Source organism: Charadrius vociferus, unplaced genomic scaffold (assembly GCF_000708025.1).
Source record: "Charadrius vociferus isolate BGI_N301 unplaced genomic scaffold, ASM70802v2 scaffold892, whole genome shotgun sequence".
NCBI lineage: Eukaryota > Metazoa > Chordata > Aves > Charadriiformes > Charadriidae > Charadrius > Charadrius vociferus.
The window spans coordinates 45,697-54,773 of NW_009647397.1; positions in this window are offsets into that span (position 1 = coordinate 45,697).

The window sequence follows — 9,077 nt, forward strand, 5'->3', positions numbered from 1 at the left end:
GTCCAGAGGGGGTCCCGGTCCCGTTCCGGAGGTGCCTGGGCTCGCTGCGGCTGGCTCCTTCCTCGGCTCTCCGCGGGCACTTGCGAGAGGAGGAAGGGAGCAACAGGTGGGAGAGGGAACCTCGCTGATAGCCGGGCATCCATTCCAGCACCTCGGAAGTGCAGTAACGTTTTCTGGTATTCTCACGGACAGCGTCTTTGCTTTTGAAACGCTTTCCTGGAAGCATTTACGACTTCTGCGGCCCTGCTGTGCGCAACAACAGGAGTGAAAATGCTCGAGAGTCAGCTGTGTGCTGGCTTGGTTGGAGTGTGTTCAGGAGGGACTTCAGAGGGTCTATGTAGGCCACTAATGGGATATAGAGGAGGGTTGTTTTGTTACTTGTTACTCGGTGTTCTCTGCTTTGTGACACATTTAAATATTCACAGGCCTTTTTTGGGTACCTGTAGATGTTTGGGCTGTCTGCCTGAGTGTCAAAGTTGCCTCTGACTCCTGCCAGTGCAATATTCTGGCAGCAAGTTTCACAGGTAAGTTGATACTGCTTGAAGTCTTCTTCCAATCTGTTTGAAATAGTCTGATAGAAGTTGTCCTTCTGAGCTGCTGACGCAGTGTGTAAATAGATGTAGCTGGTGGATTGTTACCTCTCTTCTGTCACTCGCTGTGTGAATCTTTTTTAATCTTTTTCCCTTATTTCCTTTAGAATTTGCTCTAGATTACCTGTTTCATCGATGGCAACCTGTTCTGGTTTCCAGCCATTGTTCTTTCTGTCCTCTTTCTTTTTGTTTTGAGATGGGCATGAAAGCTGAGCCCAGGCGTAGGCTGCTGCACTAGCCTATGGTTTTATAAAGGGCTTGATGATGCTCTGTCTTTCACAAACTGCTTACAGGCGGGTGTTTGCCTTTCAAAAAGGCACCACAGATCTGGGGGGGTGCTGTGCAAAGACTGTGCCAGCTCCTTAAATGGTGGGCAAGGCTCTAGCCAGTTCATAACTGGCTCATTGAGGGCGATATGCAGACCCCAGTGGTTTTCTGCAATCTCTTTTATTATCGATTGTTCCTTAAACGAGCAGCCATTCCAGCTCTTTGTTAGGCCACAGAGAATCTGAACTTGTTGGTAAAGTCCTTATTTGCTTCTTTTCTTTCTATAGTGGGTACTTGTTTCTGCTACAGCTGTGTCCTTTTGAGTTACTCCATCTTACACCAAACGCTGTGCAGGACAAGTAAGATGCCTCTTATTTCACTCTGTCTCAGGGTATGCCTTTTTCTGCCATGTCTTTGCCTGTTTCCCACACAGCCTCGGGTTGATTGTTCACTGTACTGTGAGTGTGCTACTGTGAGCGAGCATGGCTGACAGTTAGCTTATCTATCAAAAGCAATGAGGATGCGGTGGTCAGGACGTCAGGGTTGGCTGTATAAACCCGTTCTAGATGCTGCCTTGAATTTTGATTTGGACGTGAGGCTTATATTTCTGTTCTTTTCTGCCCTTCAGCAGTGCTATGCACAGTAGCCCCTGGACTGTGAACTGTTCCGTGTGAGGCAACTGCCTGCTCCAAATAAAAAATATTTAGTAATAATAATTAAAAAAAAAAAAGGGGGGAAGCGGTGTCACCAGAATCCTTGCTGTATGCTGAGCACTGACTTGTGACCTCTTGGGGAATTTAAAATTCCCCCCCACTGGTTTCCAGTTTTGTGTCTCAGCTAAAATGTGACGTGGATGATTACCGCACCTCCTTCACACTTTTTGTCTGAGATGTGTCTGTGATGGTTTCACATAGTGTAATTGTGCCCCAAAACACGTGTTAGATTTTTCAGAGGGGTGAATTGATTCCTGTTCCTGGGAACTGATTTACCAGCTTGCAGATACTACCAAGCACCCTACTCAGTGCATCTGCCTAGTCTGAATGACCTGTTGCTCATAGGTATTTTCTTAACATAGAGACTGACCAACTCGGAAATGCATTAGCTTTTCTCCTGAGCACTTAAAGCTGAGCTCTGCCTGTTCTTTGTATGCTTTTATGATGCTTCAGTGTTGACAAAAGATGTCTGGAAAAACAAGGCATATTTCTAGCCGTATATGCTGATAATGCAGCGAAGTGTGCCTTCGTAGTGGGAGTGGTAAGGGGATGAGCTTCACTGCAAGGAACACTATGGAAGCTTCTGGCAGGAGTGCCAAGGTTCCAACTTTCCAGGACAGGCTTATTTTTCTTAGAGCTCAATGATGCCACTTTGTGAGTACAAAGAAACCTTGAGTTTATTATAGCTTCTGCTGCTTTTGCAGCCTCTGTTCATGCAAAGTGATCCATTACAATCTGAATCACTCTGCTGAAGAGGATTCAGATGCGATGTGAGCTAGAAATGCAGAGCTGCTGTTAATCCTGTGTGTGTTGCTGAGTAGGTGCAAATTACTGGCTGTCTTCATTTTTGGACCTAAATCAAAGCTTAAAAAGTGTAAGAAACCTGAAGGGTTGGGGAAGAGAAGTACTGGAAAGAAGAATTGATAAAGGGAGATAACCTGCTGGGGGAGCTGGAAATATTGCCAAGTTTTGGTGCCTGTTTATCACCAAACAAAAGATAGGCTGAAGAGTTATATCCTACCAGTAGGGAAGGGTAGTGGTGAGGGAGAAGCTCTTTGGTATGGTGTTGTGGCTGCTTCTTCAAGACCTGTGGAACGACAGAGCTGTCCTTACCTGCCAACTGTGCTAAGAAGGCTGACTGGTGTTACAAATACAGATACTGGTCCGTAGACCACGGATATCCCAAATCATTGGTGTGCACAAGAGTTGTTTTCCTCCGTCTGCATGGGGAGCAGTGGGAGTATGTTGTGGGACCTGGTTTGCTTGTCAGAGAAAGCAGATGAACACATGCCTGTTTACAAATCGAAACAGTGCCCTTGCAAATTCTAAATCTCTGTCTCAGTGCTCCTTTTCCTGCTGGCAGCATGCAGAAAAGTTCCACGCGTGGCTGGTCTCAGTTTGGTTTTCTGTTACTGGTTCTTATTGAGAATCTTGTCTTATCTCTTGCCTTGACCTGTTCTCCATCTCCCTTTGAGAATTGGGACCTGGCTCCCGGTCGTTACTTCAAATAGTTCTGATTCCTTATGCTCTGTTCTTTTTTATTTCTATCCTGTTTGCTACCTATAGCCTATTAAGGCTGACTGATGTAATCTCTGCGTCCTTCTCCCTGAATTTGTGCTGGAAATTCTCGATTAAATTATACCAGGTATGCTTGCTGTAACCTTCCTTCCTGATTAAATGGCAATTCAGTAGTTCCCAAGTCATTTGCTGAATTTTTTTTTTTTTTTTATGGATATTCTCTTAGGATCTCACTTCTCCATCCACAGCTCTTTGTATTTTCAATGAGCTGTTAAGCATGTACTGGTAAAGATTTCCCCCTGTTCATTCCTGTTTCTTTGGAATGCAAGGACAGATTGTATCTGCATAGAAAACTTTGGAAACTTAATCCAGTGTATGTGAGTGTATTTACAAATACAAGTGTTTTGTTGTGTTTTTATTGGAACAGACTTGATGATGAGGAAAGAAATTAGACTGATTTTCTTCTTTTCTGTCCACCAAGATGGCAAAGAGTGATGTTTGATGGCAGCTTCACTGGATAGTAACGCTTTACTCCAGACTCCGGGGATTGCACAAGTGAGGATGGATTTCAACAGGTTGTTTGCAATGATGATGCTTTGCTGGAGACAGCCACCTGGCTTTTGAGGAGCTGGATTAAGACTCCCAAATCAACTCCTGCCAGTTGTGAAGGAGAAACATCACTTGGATATGGTCTGTTCTCTTATCTCTCCCCCTGCTCATGCATGGGCACTGGTGCACTAGAGGTGAGTAGGATATGGAGCAAATTGACCCCTTAGTTACCAAACATTGCAGGTTTTGCTGAGTAGTTCCTAAGGGACAGTTTGAGCTACCTGCATAGCGTGAACAAAATGAAACCTGGAGTGATTTAACAATATCAGGCAATGGTTCGTATCACTGTCCTCCTCCTCTTTGGCTGAGTGGTAGTAGCTTTGTTTAGTTACATTTTCCTAGGATCCTCTAACTGAGAAGTTATCTTCTGTGATGTAGCTGTATTGCTGTCCATTCAGATAATGTTTAGTCAGTCAACTGCTGCTTTGAGCTGCAGCCATCTGACCTGTGGGGGGTCAAGTCTCTAGGCTGGTAGTGCCCTCAGCAGAGTGGAATTAAAGGAACTAGTTAGTTCTCTCAGTTTTCTTCTCGGGTATCTTCGTCGTTTGTTGCTGTTTTGGGACAGGATCTGCAGTCTCTCGGGGTACTAGTCACTGGGCTGGAAGAAGCAGATGCTTCTAAATCTAGCTGTTCAGCTTGCCAGAACATAATGCATCTTATAGCAGACTCTGGCCGCTTACATTCTGAGTTGCAACATTAGAATTTCTTAGATAACTGTGGATCGTCTCTTGCTGAGATGCTGGAGGAAGCTGATGTGTCCATGTACCATTCATGCAGTGGTGCTTCTTGGGGTCCCAGACACAATCTGATTTACCCAGGCACTGCGCTTGCATAAAACTATCTCGTTTTTTCTGGTTCCAGCATTACCTAGGGCATTACTCAGCAGCCTGCTGTGTGGTGTGCAGAAGTATGTACTATGCTGACAGTTGAAGTTAATCCCTTATCGGGCCAAATACAGTATTTCTTTCTCTGTCTAAATGGTTGCTTCAGGCTCCCTACAGACTCACTGCTAGGTGGATATTTTAGAATTGGCTATGGTGGGCTTAAGTTTTTGAGCTTTCCTTGTGGCTGAGAGCAGCACCAAAGTGTCTTGACTGCAGTACCCTGCATCACATCTAACTTAGAAACATGATGTAGCTGGTTTAAATAGCATGGTGCTATGTATGTTTTTTTTGGCTTGTGTGACAGGTATGAGCTAAACCCAGCAAACAAAGATTTAGAGTGGTATACTATATATGTCCAAAGCTGCATTGACTTGACTAATACTAAGTGTTATGTTGTCCCTTGACCTAAGCCATTGCAACTTTGCATGTCTTGTTCTAGATAAGTAAAAGCTAAGGCCTGGGAGTACACTAGCACCTTCTCAAGTAAGATGGATGTGTAAGGAAGCAAGTCCCAGACAACTTGCCAAACTACGTGCAGCCACTCTCTCTGTGGCTGGAAAACTGTTGCGTACAGGCCTGGGATTCTGTTATTGCCTGGAGTAGCCAGTGTTGGAAGAAGGGGTGGCAGCATTGCTGAGTTTCACAGAAATTGGAGAAGTGTTTGTTGTTCTTGCCTGTCCCTGTTGTAGTTGTCACGGGTTGTCTGTAGCAGGCTCTAAAAGGAGTTGGAGGGAATAGAGGGGTCTGGTCAACTGAACTGAAGGGGAAGGAAACTGCTGTACTGATGGCAAGGAATTGGCTGTGGGAGAAGCAGACCCTCTTGTTCAGTGCTGGCCTGCGGATCAGCAGTGGAGAATGTCCGAGTCAAATCCCTTCTTCCAGCTGTTCTGCAGTACCTCTTGTTTTGCCTGTGATATCCTATCCTCTCGTCAGAGCGCAGATGCATCAAGTTCCCCTTATAGGAGTGATGCCATTTGTGTTGCTAAATTTAAGAGTGTGTCAGTACTGCTATTCTATAACCCCATTTTCAGGGGGAAGGTGTATAAATCACCCATTTAAGAAAATAATAATAACAATAATTAAAAAAAAAATCTGTCTGTAGGACTGGTCCCAGGCTTAGCTTCAGTTTAGTGCTTAAATTCTTTCAGAATCACAGAATGGCATGGACTGGAAGAGACCTTTTTAAAGCTCACCTCCTCCACCCCCCCCTGCCATGGGCAGGGACATCTTTCACTAGATCAGGTTGCTCAAAGCCCCATCCAACCTGACTTTGAATACTTCCAGGGATGGGGCATCATCCACAGCTTCTCTGGGCAACCTGGGCCAGTGCCTCACCAGCCTCATCGTAAGACAATTTCTTATATCCAGTCTAAATCTGCTCTTTCTCAATTTAAAACTCTTGTCCTGTCACTACAGGCCATGGTAAAAAGTCTTTCTCCATCTTTCTCGTAGGCCCCCTTTAATTATTGAAAGGCCTCAATAAGGTCTCCCTGGAGCCTTCTCTTCTCCAGGCTGAACAACCCCAATTCTCTCAGCCTGTCTCCAGGTGTTGTCTTCACCTCCACCACTCTACGCACCAATTATTTGTAAATGCGATGTGTGAGCCAAAGCTCTCTCTGATTACAGTGGAGTCTGGATTTCCCCCACTGTCTTCTAGGGTCCCGATTTATCTATTTGAACTTTTATTTCTTATCTTCCTTCGTATGGAAGATGCTGATGGATAAAGAAAAGAATTAGTGTATCGGAGAAATGTTAACTGTAAGTAATTTTATCATTGCGTAATTCGTACCTAGAATCAGATGGAGGAACAGAGAGTGCTTTTGTAGCAAAATGGGCAGAGTTGTATGAAAAGTGTGAAGAATGCATGCAGGTAGTCCCAGCACTGATGTTTGTGAGCGTGTATATGCATGTATGCAGTGTACTTCATCTCGTTATATTGTTTAATAGAAAACTTCAACTAGGTTAGTACTCATTTTAAGAACTTGATTTTTTTTTTTTTTTTTTTTTTTTTTTTTTTTTAAGGAGGAGGTGGCTGCCATAGAGGCTGTACAGCAGGATATGTATCAAAACTTTCAGAACAGGTTTTGGAGCTGCCTTTTCACCCACCTCAATCACTCCTCAAGCAAAGCAGATTTTGGGGTTGCTCAGCAAGCCGCTATTTTCTGAGTAATTCGAAGCAGGGAGTCCAGTGTAATGGTGCAGCGAGAGGCAGGGAATGCCACTTGGCACCTGAGTGCTGAAGACTTTTCAAAGGGCTATTATTTGGCTAAAGCTAAACTCTTAATAAAATGGTCTTGCCAATAGTCTCTGCCTCTGGTACTTCCTCTGCATGCCTGTGCCGAGTTGAGTTTCTTGCTTTAAATTCTTCATGAACATACTTTTGTGGCGCGATCCAAAGGCCCCAGCAGAGATTGAAACCCACATCAAAATGACTTGATGCCTGTTGAAATTATGGTGAACTGCTCACCATGACTGCAGGGTCAGAAAACTTGTTCTTCAGCCCCTAAAGCGAATAAAAGGCAGAAGACATTTGTATCTCTTCACTCATTGACATAACCCTGGCAGGAGAGTGTTATGTGCACCAAGTGAATTTAACTTTTACCTTGGTCTGAATCTTTTTTTAGTTATGCATTTTGGAAGTGGGTACAGCTGCAACTATAGGTGGTGGTGTATCTTAAAGACTTGGAGAGGTCAGAGAAATAAGTAGCAATGCTCATCAGTGCTTCTGGGTCTGTGGCAAGGGAAGGTGGCACTTCAGCTGATGCTACATTTGCATCTCACTAACTAAGGCTAAAGCATCAGCCTTAAATGGGTAGAATAGTTTTGGCTTTGGATGCTGTTTCCAGCTTATGTCAGTACTAGTTTCTAATAATAACCCATTGTCCTTCTCCCGGTTTCTTTCATCTAAGGATCTCACTTATGAACAGCAGTTACCCCGGGAATCGATGAGCTGTAACACTTCCGTGCTGTTAAGGAGCTCATAGTATGGCGTGGAAGTGACTGGGCTTGAAAAGCTCCCCAGTCCTGACCCTCAGACACCACCTCTGCCTCAATGAACTGTTGTCGAGGCTTCCTCCTCCTCGTGCCAGATATGACTGAAAGGCTGACTTTGCCTCTCTAGTGGCTTTTTTCACATGAACATTGCTGGTTTTTAAAGTGTAAATTTCTGTAAGTTAATGCTTGTAAAACAGGTACTGCTCTATTTAGAGTGATTGGATTATTTTGTTGCTGTATGTTTGTAGTTTATTGCAGAGGTGCTGAAAGCCCTGGATAGGGTGCTTTGTGTTTGGATGCTGGGTTTTTATGGATTTCATAGATGAATGCAACATCTTGCACCTCCAGCTGGGGGTGGCGTGGTCTGCTCACTCCTGCTAGATAACATTGCTCTGGGGAGAAGGCATGGTGGTGGAAAGAAATTTAAAGCTGATGTAATTTGTGGGGTACCATCCTCTTTGCAATGGAATACAGAAAGATTGTGGATGACCAGGCAGCCTTTGTTTCCAGCAAGCATCCGAGTGTATGTCAGTGCATTTCTTTTTAATTCTAGCTGATTATTCCCAGCACATAAGGTGAATAAGGGTGTTTGCAATGTCTTTTTTTTTTTTTCTTTTTTTCTTTTAATGCCTAAAGGCTTGTTCTCTGGCTTAACTGTGGGATGATTTGGCTGTGATTTAGAGGTAATTAGTGCCACCTATTAACTTCCTCTAGCAAGAAGTTTTGCTCTGTATCTCTGTCCATAAAGGTACCCCAGTGCTGAAGACCAAGGACGGTGACTATGGAAAACCAGTGAAGAAACTTACTATCACCTCTATGTTCAGCAGTCATCAGGCACTCAAAATAACATTTGACTTGCTTAATGTGCAAAAGTGCCAGCAAAAGAGGCACTGCTTCTCACCCATTGTTGTGGAACGGTAGTAGTTACAACATCCCAAACACTGTTGCTTTCCCCACCTGCTCTGGGACCACTGCAGAGACCCGGCCAAGTTCCTGAAGGGTCTTCTGATTTGGTTCCTTAATGCTTAGATCCATCAATGATCTAGTATATATCCTGTTTATTTCTTCTTTCTGGATAACTGCTTTAGGATCACTGAGAAAATAGCTGCCTGGCAATGTGAAAGTGCGGATATCTGAATGGACTGCATGCTTTTCAACTGTTCCATAAACATAGCCCAAGTAGAGCTGTGGCAAAACAGACCTCTGGAGACTTTAGTGAGAGTCCAGGCAAATACTGTCCAGTAGATTGAAATACCCTACAATAAGCTTTTGTGTCTGCTGCCCAACTGGTTTTATTAAATCCAAGTTCAACACAAAAGCAGAATGTATGTATGTGTCTGTTCCCCAGTGCAACCTTCCCAGCAGGTTGTTTCAGGCGACAGGTTGAATTGATGACTCAATGTAATGTCTCCCTTCTGAATCATGTCACAAGAACTTCACAGCTTGGGCCTTCCCGCCTCCCCTTCCTTGTCTGTGAGCAGTAGGTGTGGAGCCATGCTGCT